Below are 17,095 nucleotides of genomic sequence, written 5' to 3'. Positions count from 1 at the left end.
GCAAAGAGCCATATAGAACAATTGAGGAGTCATTGCATGGCCCTGGCTTGTTTATTTTTGTTTTGCTTCTTTTTCTTTTTCCTTTGCTTATACTAAGTGCAATTAAATAAATAAAAAGAGTAATTTTCAAGTGCCCTTATTTTTAAATGCTTAGTCTTTTTCAATAGTGAAAGTGCCTTATCTTTCAGTTGTAGTGCCACTTGACTTACCTTCTCATTTTGGCTGAGGTAAGGGTGGAACATAAATGCCATACCTTTTTAAGTCTGGAAGTGCATTGTCTGTTTCCCTAAATTTCTGCAGGAAATACAGTTCTGTTATTCTTTGCTTAGCTCTTTTGGAGCTTTCTAGGAATAACAAACAGTAAATTTTGCAAATTCTAATATTTGACCAACTTCATTACTTCTGGATGGGTTTTTTTAATGTCTAAGTCATCACAGAACTCTTAAGATGATGATCAGATGATGATTAGATGAGCTGCTAACTCTTGTTTCCCAAATTTCTATCGCCTTTTCATCTATGGAGGGCTTTTCATGGGAAAGAGCCAGAATCTTAAAGATGTATTCCTAAATATTTTCCTGCTTGTTTTCTGACAGTACCTTCAGAATCTCATTGGTAGAGGGTACGGGAATTAACATATTGTTCAACATTGTCATGCTAATCTGTTTGAAATTGAAACCAACTTTAAACTGTTGTCAAAACTAGCCTGGTCTTCTGTTACAAACAATATTAATTTTATAGCTTCTTCTTCCTTTGTTTACCTAAAAGCTCTCAAGTAACACTGTTTTAAGGATAGCTTCATTACATATAATTGCTGAACCAAGAGTTTTGAAAAGGTATTTTTGACAGTACTTTGTTTCTTCTTCTTTCTCACTGCTCCTGCCATGTGATATATTTAACTCAATGAGTGGATGTCTGAATTTTTAAACTAATTTTTAATGGTAATTCATTTCTGATGTGAAATTCTGATCAAATAATAACGAACTACTAAAGTAAAAAAATTTCTGGAAAAATTTCTGGAATCTAAAACAGATGCTGGCAGATAATGAATGTCTGATTTGTGTTCCCCTAAACTGCTAATCAGTCCTGTGTCTTTCATTCCCATGTTTATTTCACAAAATTATGCATGTCTCAATAGAAAAACTCAAGAATCTACCTTAAATATATGTCACACATATTACTTTTTTTTTCCTTCAAAGGTATGTTATGTATTTTTTTCTGATTCTTGTTTTTTATGCTGCTTGCATTCTTTTGACAATTTCTTCCAACATCTGTGGAACTTTGCACTAGGACATCTAGCTTTTGTTGCTGGTTTCCTCTGTGAGTTTTTGGAACATCAAGTGCTCACAGATCTTTTCTACTTTTTTCTATCCATTCTTTGCCAGCTTTGCCAGCTCATAAGGGAAGTTCCCTGAGACCAGTAGGTTTTTCAGTGTAGTAAAGGCACTGACACAGATCTTGATGGAATGAAATGTCTCCCATGATTTTACCATCTCCCGTCAATGCTTAACGGAGGATAAATCTTGTAGAGCAGATTACAGGAACTGCTTGCTGAACAAAATTGCATTTTTGTTTTCACTGAGGATTGTACCTCAGATAAGCCCAGTATGCAAGATATGCTCTAGCTGCATTTGTCCTGAAAATATATATGTTCACAGCATATAAGACTGTAATTTGAAAATGTAAGGTTTTCAACAGAAGTGGCTAGTGATTGATATTTGGAAATCACTGTAGGCATTGAGCTGATTTCATTGACTTAAGAAGGAGTCTTCAGCCTAGACTGCTTTTGAATGTATTGAAGAAAGAAAATACTAAAAACATGGGAGGGAGTTGGAAATTCTACAAAAATGTTGCCCATTTCTCCAGAAAGAGCTTGTTTGCAACTTAAAATTTTCCATCACTTGCACGTATTTCAATTACTGAAATTTGGTTATGCAGTGAGAAACAATGAAGAAGGAAAAAGAAAAAGTAATGATCATATTTTCCAAGGAAACATAAATAGCAGCATTATTGGGTTTGCATTTAGTTCTAGTTTTCTTGAATTCCTAGCAGTAAATAATTTAATCCTATAAAGCTATCATTAGAGTAACTGGCACTATAAATCACTGCTTTTACAATGGACATCTAAGCAAGCTGTTTTTACTGCCTCAGTATTTTGAATTAACTGAATAAAAGTTAAAAGCATTTCCCCTAGAGATTTACAATAGGATTGGGTTTGGCCTTTTGTAAACAAAATCAGATATTGTCATTAAAAAAATGTACTTCCAGCAGCTTTATAGAAATTACCACACACACAAATCTCAGAGGATTTCTCTTAAAATGTGAACTTGTAGCCTTCCTACCAAAGAAAGAATAAAACAAAGGGAATCAGGCCAGTGTGGCTGCCTTTTCCCAGGGACCACATAAAAAGCCTTTGGCAAGGGAGAAAAGAAAATAAATGAGAGAATAGCAAAAAAATAGGTGCATGTTACCTTATTATTCATACAACAGGTTGTCACCTTTTCCTTGGTGAAACAAGCTGTAATAAGTTATGCATATTTTTTAACAGCAATTAAAATTGTAAAAGTAGAAATTGCAGGATTCAATTGTAAGAAAAAATAATTTTGCTCATTACACATTCAGAGCAGTGTACAAACATGAGCTAATTAATCCTTACAGCTCTGGAGAGGTAAGCAGGAGCAGGTGTGACATTTTATTCTCAGTATAAAGAGGGAAGAACTGAGGTACAAAATAAACTCATCATAAAAGCAGTCTAAGAGCAGACAGATTCATATCCTGGGCAATCAGACCTCCATTCTCTATGCCCTTTTGCCAAAATACTTATTCCACCAGTATGGTGTAGGTGTGTTTGTGTAGGACAATACAATGAGAATCCAGGGGCTTTGAAACAGGATTATTTCCCATAGTCAGAATGCAGGCATCTGTCCATAGACAGCCTGAAATCCACTGGAGCCCAAAGTAGTTCTGTGCCACTGGCTTTAGCAGAATCATGAGCCCATCACAGGTTGCAAAAAGAGCTGCAGTTCTTTAGAATACCAACAAAGTTAAGGATAAGTGAGCCATTTTCCTCCTCTATGTATTTTTTTATTTCCTGTGGGAGCAAAGGAGCAGTAGCTCATGCTGATAGCAAGCATAATGCAGCTGGAAGAGACATTTCTTGGGAAAAAAGGAAGATGATAAAATCCACAGGAAAGGTATCCTCATTAAAGAATTTCTTCTAGTCTGGGCAGATTCCTGGAAAGATCTCCTTTGCTTCTTTTATTTGTTGTGAAACATATCATAACAGGACTTCTTTGTGCACAATCACACTGTATATAAAGCATTTTTGAGTTATGATTGTATAATCTTATCAAGACTTAAAATATAATCAAACTTCTTCAAGAGTCTCCTGATCAATGCACCCTCTATTCTGAGTTCGGAGTCAAAACTTATGTTTTAGTCACACATGCCTAAAGCTAAGTTAATTTCCAGTTTTAATTTCCAGTTTCCAGGAAATCAGTTTTAATATTGACTTGATTGGTATTTTGGAAACCCCTGAAGATGCTTAGTCTTCACCATTTATTACTTATACATCAGAAACTCCCTCAGGATATTAATATTGATTTCTTAATAATATTGAAAAAAATTAGGCTTTGTATCTGAAAATGTACTGTCCTATGAAAAGTTAAGTCTGAAAGCCTCCTCATGGGAATATACTCTGGCAGCAGACCTGTGTCCTTTGACTCTAGGATAGCCTAGCTAGGAAAGTTGGCAAGACAACATCCTTATTCTGTATTTCCTAAGGCCTTTTCTTTTTTAGAAAGTGCTGAATTATTCACACTATGCTAATAAAGTTCATTTGAGTCATCTGAGCAGTCTCCTGAGTTTATTAATAAATTATTTAAAAAAGGAGTTAATTTGGTCAAGTTGTCTCTACAGTAAACTGGCCAGCAATATAGTGATAATCAGATAAAAACCAAAGATTAAATACAGGACAGGAAACACAGGCAGAATTGTCCTGGATAATGAGAAAGCCAATATTTCAGGCTGAAAAAATCTGGGAAAATTCAGACAGCAAACCTCAAGAAACATGAGGTGGTGAAAGCGTGCACTTTGACGTGGAAGAAAGTGGTTCTGTGCATGGATCCAGGATTCAGCCAAGACAGTGGCATCACTGACATTTTCTGCTACAAAGCTCCACTGACATCCATGCCAGAGTGGGCATCCCAGGAGGCATTGATCTGAAGCAGAAATAGATGCAGCTTATTTCAAATAGACATTCTACAAATACATCTGTTTATTCTTTTTTCTGTGTGAAGTAGGTACTTTTTCCCATTTCTTGCAGTATGGAGAAAATACCACCTGTCTTTCCTTTGTTTAGCCCTCCTTGATGTATACTTTCAACTAATGCACATTTCTAATCATGATTAAGAGACACAGCAACTTCTCTCTTCACATGATCCAAGATTTTCATCATTCAATAGATACAAATCTTGATCATTTACCAAAGTCACATTTTTTCCCAAAATATTAATTCAGTTATTATGTTCAAGGACATTTCTAGACACAGCTAAGGAGATACCTGACCAAAAGACTGAACCTCTTGGCAGTTTGTGGTAGTATACAAGGAAAACAATGGAGCTCGTTGGTTGAAGAATGAGGTTCTAGCTGTGTAAAGGCCTGTTGAATCAATTCAGAAACGCATTGCCTACTCCACCTACTATGTAACCTATAACAACTTGAGTTGGGTGAACTCTCCTAAGTTTGGTGTGGAGAGTGAGAGTGTGCACAGAAAAGAGAGGAGACTTTTTTTTTTGATGCTCAAATTTTTGGTGGGAAATGAAAGAATAGAGGGTGAAATCTGAGAAACAATTGTTGCATTCTCTGGGAAGGAATTTCATAGCCTTGTTTTTCTGTCCCTTGCTTTAGCGAGTTGACCCTTGCAGCTGACAGCCTTGTCATGCCTGCAGAACTTCACTGTGGAGAGATGTTATGATCTCCTGACAAGAAATGAATTCTTAGAAAACTTGGTCAAGTGCCAAAAGATCACTGTCTTGGAGGAAATGCAGTGTTCCCTGGGGAAGCAGTATGAGAAGTCTTGGATAAACAGCACTGACTTGCCTTTAGTAAGAAAACCATCAGTCAGTCACTCTGCTGAGTTTTCATTTTTACCAAACAGAATTGCAAAACATATTCTCAGCATGAAGAAAAATTCTCATAGAAAATGAGTCTGTGTTTTTGATAAGAAAACATTGATATATTGGAAAATCATGCATTCATCCCACAGGATCTTCAAAATTCTTATTCAAATAATTTTACTTGAGCCTAAGAGGAGATGTCAGGTTATTGGTCAAAAATTTCTAAGCACGACTAGTACACATTTTAGCAAATAATTTTCTTCCCTCATCTATAGTATTGGTAAGAAGAAAAGGCATTTTTAATTTGTTTCAAATACTCAGGCAGATGAAGGGATCTGATATAATGGGATGAGAGGTATCTTTTTGTGATGGTTATGATACATTAGCCCAACTGTTGATTCTGGAGTAACTGTGATATAATTTGAAAACAGTGGGTTTGTTTGCAATTCCTTTGATATATCCAAGGTAATTAATTCCTTTTAACATTCTTCATGTTGCTTCAAAGTGTTTTGAAGCACTGATGTAAAAGCATCAATAAATTCATTCTGTTATTACTTCAACATCTATATTGAAGATACTGTGTTCTAAATATTAGGAAGCTTAAGGAAACACAGTTCACAACAACTTGTGATAATCTAGATTTTTCTTACAGCACACTTTCTACATTAAAATAATTGCAGAATTATGTCAATCGTGTTGGACTTAAATTTAATGCACAGAGTATCATCAGCTGTTTGTTTTAATACTTGGTATGTAATCATTGTTTTGACTGACAACTTGTCTTTCTCTTTTCACCCTTTGGTGTGGACTATTGCCAACATTGACTGCTATGTACATATCAGTGTATGGTATTGAACTGAGATCTGTATAATACATCACTATGTAGCTATGTACAAAGAGGCATAAAGAACCTTTTTGAAACTGCAAGGGGAAAATTCTGTAAATGGGCTGAAAATAATCAGAACAATTACAAATCAGCAAAGACAGCAAAATCACAGTTGGTCCTCAAGCACAGAAGAGCTAATCACTTAAGTGAGGAAAATAACTTGATATACAAGAATTAGCATGTAGTGAATTACCATACACACATACTCAGTGCTTCAGTTCACAAATTCCCAATATATCCCATTGAATTGGCTTTGCATGGTCAGGTTTTGGTAGCTGGGGGCCTTCAGGGGTGGATTCCATGAGAAGCTGCCAGAAATTTCCTCCATGTCTGGCAGAGCCAATGCCAGCCAGCTGCAGGTTGGACCCACCACTGGCCATGGCCAAGCCAAACAGCAGTGGTAGAAATACCTCTGTGATAAAATATTTCAGAAGGCAAAAAGGGAGAGGAGAGGAGAGGCTTCTTATTAGCCCACTCCTATTATTTGATTGATAATAAGTTCAATTAATTTTCCCGAGTTGAGCCCTTGATGGTGACTGGTGAGGGATCTTACCCTGTCCTTATCTTGACTCATGATCTTTTAATTATATTCTCTCTCCCCTGTCCAGTTGAGGAGGGAAGTGATAGAGCAGCTTTAGTGGGAATCTGGCATTTAGCTAAGGTTAAACCACAAAAATTATTTATAATATCTTAGGAACATCAAACACTATCTCTCCAATAGCTTGGTTACCTTTTGGGATCTGAGCCTAAAGACTGGCTGCAGGTCTTTGAGCCTTTGCATTTTCCTCAGCGCCTCTCAGCCTTAACCTGCACTGAGAGCTCCCCTGAACTTGTTCATCTCCAGTTTAAACACCTTTGTAGTTCAGAAACATGAAAGAAGCCTCTACCATGACTTCAGAACAAAGCATTTGCAATGTGCTTTAGTTGCCCTGTCACTTCAGCTCTCCAGTTCCACAGTCTTGTATCAATATAAACCTTTATTACAACCTTTGAACATCTAACAGCTTATGAAATATATACACCTAAACACTGAGAACTTAAAAGGCTTCTGGGTATTCTAAATCACATGATATAGAAAATACAAGTCTCTTCCTCAGTAAATATGTTAAGAATACATATGCCAAATATTTAATTAATTAACATCTATTCATGTAAAATGCTTCTTCTTTCTATCCAGCTGCCTTCTAAGCACATGCCTAGAACCATTCTTCTTAAGGGTTATTACACTATTAGTAATACTTCAGATTAAAAATGCATTCCATCCTCAGGTCTCTTCATTATAATATAATTGTTACACAATCCACGCTATCATTAGGAGCACAGTATGAAAAGTAGTTTCAAAGTAGCATTTTTCTATGGGATTTATACACTGAAATATGCTTATGATGTATATTTATTTGCTCAAAGCAATTTGCTAAGGGCTTTGAACATTACTTAAAATTTCTGAAAGCAAAAGCACAAAGCTTTTCTTTTGATTTGATTTTTTTTCTTTGCGAAAATGTGTACGTGTTTCCTCTCCTTTACTTGTGCATCTGAATTGGGGGAAAGATGAGAGAGTATTTGAAGTCCTCTACCTTCCCTCTAGCACAGTCAACATCCCATCTGTTCCCCAGACTGATGTGCTTAAGCTTTATCATGGTGGACAGTTGCCTCCTGGCTGGCACACCACTCCTCTGGCACTCATGGAATGAGGTCACAGAAACTAGGTACTGCAGCTGCACAGGGCAAGCTGTATTCACTTTTATCTACTCTATGAAATTAGAGAGAGCAGCATCATGCCCCCAGCAGCAGCACGAACAGAGGCACATCCTGAGAAACAGGAAGCAATTTTTGTCTCAGGAAGCAATCTTTTAGAAAGTTTCCCAAACTGAGCCATGCTGTGCCAACTACAAGACCTGGTAAAATAATGAAATACAAAGCAGCTTACTAAAATAAAAAAACCACTAAATCTTTTTTTCCACTCGTCTCAAAGGATTTTTCTTTCCCTTGGCTTATTTTTCTACTGTTATTTAAATTGAAGCTAATTAATTAAATTAATTAATTATTAAATTATTATTGTTGTTGTTGTTATTATTATTGTTATTTAATTGAAGTTAATTAAATAGGAAGCGCTTTGATTCCAGACGTATTGGAAAGTGTAGTCATTTATCAGGAGGTGTTTACAGGAAAGTCAAAGATACTAAGAAAATTTAACCAGATGAAATGCAAGTCAGACAACAGATTTTAGACAAATTGAGGCACAGCAGTGAATGACTTTCCCAAGGTCATACAGTGCATCAGCTGCAGAGCTGGGATAGAACCCTGGTCTCCTGATACACAGCCTAATCATACATTTCTCAGTAACAAAATTTGCAAATAAGATACCACACACATAAAAATTCTGTTTATGCACAGTATCTCTCCTTAGTGAGCAGGAGCAAAATATAGGATCAATTATTTAAGAGCTTGTTTAATAAGGAGAGTATGTTTCAGTAATTACTGAGGCCAACCAGTGGGTTGAAGGTCTTATAAACTATACAATGTTTTCTCATTGTACTACAGAGGATGTTCTTGATTAGCCCTCTTGTGGTTTGTGTGCTGTGCCTCTCTGATAATGAGTAGGGTGAGTGCACATGGTACTGATTGACACGTGGTTCTTGCATGTTTAAATCTGAATTATTTTCATTCCTGCCAGAAGAACTTTACTTTTCATGTTTATGTGAATCTTAGAGGGTGTTGATTTAGATTATTTGCTATTTAAGCTCTGTATTTAAGCAAAGGATATTTAGATTTCTGTGACAATAGAAACATGTAAGATAGATATCCATGATCAAGTGATTTTTGGTTTTTTCCAATTTAAAATATTATATGCCCATTGAGTTTTATGTGTTTTAGAAAAAAAAATCTGTAAAAAAAGAATCTCTGTAGTTATCCAAGCTTTCTGAGTTTGCTTTATGCAGGAAAAAGCAATGTAAAATTCTTTGGTCGGCACTACAATAAAACAAGTAGTAATTTTGAGTGTAGGTAGGTAGCAGCAGAGTTCCCAGGCGACCTCAGTAAAAGGAAGTGATGGTCAGACATCAAGCCTCTTATTCCAGATAGAACTGACTCACAGGTGGGGAGTTTACAACCCTGCGAAGGTTGAAGTCCATTAGTCACTTTAAATTTGGGTCAACTTGTTCTCTGTCACAGGATCTGAAATAAAGTCCAGGTAGGTTTATAGCCAGGCTATTAAATTACATCACTTTTTGCTGAGTTTCAGTCTGCCATAAGACACCACATCACATAGGAAATGTCACCAAGAGGAATGACAGAAGGGCAATAAATGGATGCAGTTCACATTATGAGTCTATCCTCTCTTTCTTTAAAATAAAAGCCAGCAAAGCACAGGGCATTTCCTTGGCACTGATGGTCAGAAGGATGTGTTGGGGCAAAGCCAAAGGCCACTAAATTACACTGGTCACTCAGTCTGCAGGAGTGGTCCTTTGTAAGGCTATAAATAGAAACATTAATGACTGAAAAGGGACACTGCTTACCCATTTACAAGGTATAGCCAGTAACATCTCATTTTCCTTCAGTTTTCCAAATTACAGTGGAAGCTGCTGAGGTGTTTTTTTTAATTTCCTGTATCCTGCTCCCTTCCTCATCTTGCACTGCAAAACTTGCACCTAACCTGGAATGGCCAAACATCTCCACAGTTCTGGGAATTGAGATGTCCTAGTGTTTTTCTTTACATTGTCTTTTCTTCTTCTGACAACTCTGCCAAAAGCAAGCTTTAGAAAATGCTAACATGCTGTGTGCAGTAACCTGCAAATTTTTCGCGTGCTATTAGAGAGTGTCACCGTTTTAACAAGCTGGATGCTTTTTTCAATTTCCCTCTTCTTACAAAAATATTGTACCAGCAGCAGTGCTGCTGGTATTCACTGCATGTGTGTTGAGGTGCTGAAGATTTTTAGGAGGGTCTGATCTTTGCAAGTTCTTTTTCTATTTCTTCCACAAATTAATATTCTACAAAAGTGTAGAAAAAAGGAAAGGGGGAAAGTGCATGGGAAGGGAAAGAGGAAGGGGTAGAGGAAAGAATAAAGGAGGGAAAATGTGCTGTTGTCTCAGATAACTAACATGCTTAGCTATCTATGGTAAAACCTGCTGAAGATAAATTCTGCTTCTCTGCCATCAAACAGCTGCATACTGATATCCTGACCTGTCCTTGCTGTCTTTTTTTTTTTTCTTTTTTTTTTTTCCAATACAAGCAAAGCAGTTTGTCTTGTTTATTAGTGGTTCTACTCAGGATAGCTGCTGATGAAATTTAGTTATTCAAATATTACACGAATGTCAACACAGCTTTTTTATTCAATCATCTATTCCAGTCTTCACAGTATACATTTGAGGAAGGTTTTTCTTGCCTAACTAGATGCCTGTTATTAAAGTATCCATGTCTAGCCTGGCTACTCTAAATTGCTTTTACTGACAAAGAAAAGAAAAAGATAATTTTTAAACTTAGATTTATTTTGTCTTGGGTCAAAAACTGCTTGCTGTTTCATGTCTTGCCTTTGAAATGTCTATTTCTTCCTAGAGATTCTGGGAAATTTACAGTGACCATTTCAGATTTGGGGATGACTCTTCCGTAGCTCAGACCACTCTGACATCTAATGGCAGATGGCTGTTCTGGCCTGCAGACAAATGTACACATTGCCTCAGGTAAAGGCTTGCTTTCTGCCCAGCACTTGAACACAACAAGTATTTCTGAAAAAATTAAGGAACTCAAAATCATGAGGTTTTTAAGAGACCCTTGTTGGGCTGTATCTTCCAAACTTTCAGGAAAGACAAGACCCTGGAACATCTGGATTTTATCATGTACATCCTCTGTTTTCCATAAGTGTCAGATGTCCTTGCCTCCACAAACTACAGCAGGCAAAACTATGTTGTATTTCATTCTCAATTTCTCCAGGGAGACTTTAGTCCCTTCCTTCTTCCAGATTGGCCCTTCCTTTTGGCTGTGCTAGGTACCTTCCAACAAAAGCAGGGAAAACTGACTTAGTCACATATTCACCTGGCCCTGGAATCCAAAAACATATTCCTTAAGCATCCTAATTAAGCTCCTTTTCTGAGGTCTAACTCTTCTCAAAGCATAAGTAATAAAGAAAGGCTAAAATTTTAACTTGGACACCTAAATTTATGTTGGAAGCAAATTATGTGAGAAAATGCAGTAGTTTGCTAAATTTTGTTTGCACAGAATCACAGAACTGTTAGGGTTGGAAGGGACCTCTGGAGACCATATAGTCTCTTTATTGAAGAGATTTGCAGAATATTCCCTTGATACATGCTAACAGATTTCCAGTTCACTGGTGAAGATATTTAAAAGCCAAAAGATTTGGCACAAAAGAGTAGTTTAGGAGGCCTGAGGAGCCTTAGATAGGGAGGTTACAGCTATGGAGGGCTGGAGGTCCAGTGGTTACCTGAATTGGTCCTAAATCCTCCAGATCTGTCCCTGCTCCCGCTGGGGGCATGAGTACCAATTTCTGTTCCAAGATTTCCATCCTATGACTCACACCATGTGAGGCTCCAGTCCCAGTTGTGAGCAGCCTGAGTCCTGGCTGGGACCCCAGCCCCTGTCTCAGCCACCTGCATGGTGCTGGGCATCCCTGCTCGTGTCCCACTTCCTCCCAAAGGAGAGCTTTTGGTATTTGGCACTGTCTGTGTCAGACAGAAGCCAAGAGGCCGCAAAGCCCTGTTAATCACACAGCTCCAGAGCAGCTCCCTCCCTCTGTACCAGCCAGCAGTTGTCACCAGGGTTTCCTCACCCTCTCACCTCCTGCCTCAAAACCATCCCAGAAGTGTGAAGTTAGATGCAATTGCCCAACAAGATTCACCTACTGCTTCCCTGGTTTTTTGGAGCTCATTCTGGATTAATCCAGTCAATGCTGGGAAGCTATAATTAAGGTCTTTCCTACCTGAGAGATGTTTTTAGCTAGGCACTACCCTATGATATCTTGTGATCCTGAATGTCATCTAGTAATAAACAGCCCCTTCCTAGAAAAAAAATTAAAGATCCTTTCATTCCCTCCTCTCCATTCCTGGGCAACAGGAAGAAATTATCCACATCAAAAGCATAATTCTGCAGTCTGCAGTACTCAAGGGGATACAGTGAACATGAATTATTGCATGATTTACTGACAAAATAAGATGTAACTCTTATATAGGTGTTGATAGTGAGGTAATGGTTTATATCAAAAACCCTTCTCCAATCTCAATTTTCAGATGAGACAATTTTCCTCTGAGAAGACTGCCTTCAGGTTGACTACATCCTTAAACTCCTTTAATTTCCTTACAAGTGTTTTTGACACTTACAAACATGGCAAACACTTTGTATGCTGCTAAGTAGTGTACATTTGCTAGAGGCTAAGTTGCAACTTTGGTACATTTTTACTATTATTAGGCACAAATCCAAACCTCCAAAGCCTGACCTTTAAAGAAGTTCAAATCTGATTTACCTTGAAACAATGCTGCTTTAGGCTGTCTCTGTTGGCGTGGTCAGGTGTTGCAAATGATCAAGTTAATGTGTTATAAGAAATTACACATAGCTAAAACAGTGACATATAAAAAAATAAAAATCAACAATGGTAGCATAGAACAGACTGTGATGATACCCATGCAAAAGCAAAGTAGCACATTACCTAAGCTCTGTTGCCATTTTCATTAAGCCAACTTGCCTGGACTAGAGCCACACCAGAGTGCAATGACAAAAAGGGCTAAATACTGCATTTGTAACAGCCTATAAAGATTCACAGAAAATAACAGCTGGAATTTGTAAAAGCTCTGCTGTGCTGATCTAAATTGCTCTGAAGGATTTCTGAGGATTACACGGGTTAAAGAATCCGGGACTGATTAGTCTTCTTGACCCTTCACTGACATAAGCCATGGACAGAAGAAGATAGTAAGAGCCATAAGCAGCCTGCATAGTCTAGCAGTCATCTTTCCCTTTCTGTCCCTACTGGAGAAGCTTGGATGAAACACCATCAAAGGAATTGCTCTCTGTGTTCCTTCCTAAAGCCTTGATCCAATCCTCTGCAACCAGTCATTTAGGTAAATCTAACTACATGAGGTTTTGCAGAGTTCAAGAATAATTTATTTTTAATGCTGCCTTTTTTTTTTTTTTTTTTGTGCTGGGTTTGGTTTTTTGTTTTTGTTTTGTTTTTTATTTTGTTTTTGTTTTGGGGGTTTTGTTTTTGTTTTTAAATCAAACTGAGGCAAAGCTTTCAGAAAACCTCTATTCAACACAGAAAAGGAGTCATGCAGAATACTGGATTTTAGGCTTATCTGCCACTGCATAGGTTGTCTCACTTGACGTAATCTGCTTTCCTGTGTTTTCCTGTTTTCACTGACATTACCCTTATTTATACACAAGCAGTAGGCTGTAGTAGCTTCCCTAGCTTGCTGCTTCCTGTTTCATTTTCCTTTCCCTTTGATCACTGCTGCTAGCTACCTAATAACAATTTTAGAACAATCAATCAGCAGTCTGTGCAAGCAAATAACTCACTGAACACTTGAACCCTGTAATTGTGTTCTGACCTTGGGTGTACTAAAGGTTAGAGTGATAGATTCTTTGCAGCAATGCCATGCTCTGTAGTTCTGTAAATGCAGTTCACCAGCCTCAGGTGAACTTTACTGCAGAGGAAAGAAAAATCAAGTGCAGCCATATAAAACCTAGCAGTATACAGAGAAGTCAGTGACAGCATAAAGAATGTTGGCAAACAAGGCACACTGATACCTAAATCAAAGCAAGCTTGAGGAGAGAAGAAATGTCTGAGGCAACTGTGCAGGAGACTCAACAGTCCTTATTCTGACATTGCAAAAATGTGAAAAGTTTAAAAATACCTCTTTTTTTTTGCTTCAGGGTTTTGAAATATGAATTAGGAAGATTATGAAAGGATCTGCAGTGGTATACTTCCACCCTGAACCTGTGAATAAGTGTTGTCTTCCCTATAATTAAATAAACCAATAGAGTTGTTCCTGTAACAGTATGTGATTCAGGTGTAACTCCTACTGACCAAACTGCATTCAAAGCATAGAAATTTCCTACTGGAATGTTATTAAGACCACCACCTCTTTTGCAGTCCCATTAAGAAATATGCACTATTTATATTCTTTCCATGTGAAATATTTTGGGAGTGGGGACCAATTGGCTAAGGTTTATGGGCAAAGCTTTTAGATACCTAAAGTCATACAATTTGCCCTTGCTAGCAATTGGGATAGGATGATAGTTTTTGGGTTATTGCCAGAAGTTCTTGTAACTTCTGAACGTGAATGGAGTTTGTGAGAGGAGCCTTGCAGATACAGCAAGCACATCCATGAATGTGTGAGAGACAGACATGCTGAGAAGGCAGTAGCTGATAGTGGGCACAAATGCAATTGCAAGTGACAGCACCATGCTCCTAAATGAGCCTATCATGGTGATGGACTGCCCATGCTGTGCCCTGCCCAGATATAGAAACACAAATCCTTACAGTACATCTGTCAATACAGGTCTCACATGTGAACATGGGCAAGAATTTGGGACAAGAGTAATACTGATTGACAGTAATTAGGATTGAATTGTTGTCAAGCCTCACAACATACAAGCAAACAAACAACAAAACAAAACAAAAACAACAAAAAAACCAAAACAAAACAAAAAAAAAGAGGAGGAAATTCTTTCCAGCCTCAGAAGAGGCATAGTGGAAAGAGTGGAGGAATTTCTTTAAAAGTATTGGAAGAGGACATTGGTATTTGATCAGTGGCATATCCAAAATAGCACCAGCTTTCTGAGAAGAGCATTGAGATGGAACAAAACTGTCATGATTTTAAAAGCCAAGTGCTGAACAGGGGTGAGTAATCACTACCCTAATCTTCTTTCCTTCACTCCCAGCCCTCTGTGCAGTAGCCTCCAAGCCAGACCAAGGTGCACTACTGGTTCATGTCAACTGAGAGCATGGAGATCATAACTGCCCTTCCTCTGACCAAGAGATCTCTTTAGGCATTATAGTTCCCCAGACTTGGAGTACTTTTTTAACTGACACACTCAGGTTTAGTGATGGTCTGGGATATCTCATATTTCAGCCATCCTTCCAGCTTCCACTGTGGATGACCCATAGTGTGTCAAATCAGTCCTATAAGAGTGTTTCACACAGCCTGGGAGATCTCTGGCAGCCCTAGTCACCAACAGCTAGGGAGAAAAGCAGATGTTAATCCTCTTGGATTTGCCCAGGTGGCTAACAGGAGGAGAGGAATACCACAGGGCAACACTGAGTGTTCACTAGGCTGTGAAGTGAAAAAGGAATGGTCTCTGACAGGATGTAGAAGAACATATTTTTAAAATTTCAGTCAGTTATAAAAATGTGTTCAAGCTATGAAGCTTGAATTATCAGTACTTGGCAAAAAGCCGGGAGAGGGATTAAGAGAAAAACAGATGAAATGTGGTCAAACTTAAATTATCAGAACAAATCTAAACCACCATGGTACTGATCTTAGCAGAAAATATGGCTGTCAACAGAGAAGAAAGCTTTTCTCCAGAAGAAATTTGAACACCTGGCACTGAAGGTGTAACTGGTGACAGGAGCATGGAAAGTCTGTAAATGCAGATGAGCTTCTGATGGCTTCATTTGCTATCAGATAAATGGCAAATTTATCTGCCATTTGTAGCTAGGGAATGGCAAAATGAAGCCATCAGAATCTCACTGGAATAGGCCACCAAAGCTTGTTTCCTTTTGGGGATTTTCTGCAACTGCAGATTTATCAATGAACAGAGAAGCTACAAGTGTTAGTGGGCAATCTTCACATCCCTGGTCTGCCAGTGCATTTTCTAAGGCTTAGTTCATCAGGGGGGAAGTGCTGTTGGTTTCCACCTGAAGTGATTCTCACTTGAGTTGAATGACATGGGCTACAAGATCTTGTGCAAACTCTCATTTGTCTGACAAAGCTTCTTTTCAGACATTCTCTGTTCTAACTGCCAGTGGATATTTTATTCAGCAGGCTGCAGTACCAAGTGAGATGAGGCATCATCTTCCCAGTGTAGCACACTGACATGAAACCAGAAGCCATGGACATTATGTTATATCAGATAATTACTGTGTATTAGTATAATTTAATCAAAATCAACAAGCACAATACATCTAGCACAAATGATCAAATGCAAACATTTGAATTGAATTTTCACAGTAAAGTATCTCAAAATTACTAAGTTCAATTAGTAATTCAGCATGATCATCAGTCAAATACCACTCATATTATAACCTGGCAGATATTGGAGCAAAATTTGACTCACATCTGGGAGCCTTGTTGATGTGAAATATCATACAGGCTTGATGCCAGATGTGAAATTAGCCTTATTAGGTATTTTTTCTTTAACAATTGTGTTTTACCACAGTGATTAGAGCAGATGGAACATAAATTTTCCTCCTCTTTTCTTTTTTTTTAAACATACATCCTTTCAAAATCCCTACTGTAACAACTTCCTTTAACTATTTTTGTTAAATCATCTTACTTTTGTATCAAACTTAGAACATTTGTCTGGCTCACAAATGAGCACAACAAATTTTTTAATTTTTTGTTGTCAAAAATCTGTCAACAAGTCTTTTTTGGGGGGAGGATGGGCAAAAAGCGGTAATGTCTTTTTTTGGGATGTTTAGTATCAACAATAAGTAGACAGAGTGATATTACAAGCCTTCTACAAAACAGTAAAACAGAAGGACGCCCAGCAGAAAGCTTGAAAATCGCAAACCATACTTGCACAGACTTCTAATGATAAGTTTTAAAGGATGTACCTTTTCATGAAAATTAAATACTCCCTGTAATTTTGCAAAAACTAGAGCTTTGTATATATTTCCCTTTTTGTTTGAATGGGCCAATTCAAATCTTTTATGATAACACTATAAAACCATATTGTGGTAAAATACCTTCCCTTCTGTCTCCTTTTTCTCTTGGTTAATATCTATATGACTTTGTCGAGTGAAAAGAGAGACTGTGGGAGGTGTGACAAGTTAATATCTAGGAATAAAAAGGTGCTACCTAGCAACATTTCTCTGGAAATTAAATCTCATTTGTCAAGGAACTCTCAAACAGGGGCTGCACTGCCCAGGGG

Source organism: Zonotrichia leucophrys, chromosome 1 (genome assembly GCF_028769735.1).
Source record: "Zonotrichia leucophrys gambelii isolate GWCS_2022_RI chromosome 1, RI_Zleu_2.0, whole genome shotgun sequence".
Lineage (NCBI taxonomy): Eukaryota > Metazoa > Chordata > Aves > Passeriformes > Passerellidae > Zonotrichia > Zonotrichia leucophrys.
This window is presented reverse-complemented; position numbering follows the sequence as displayed.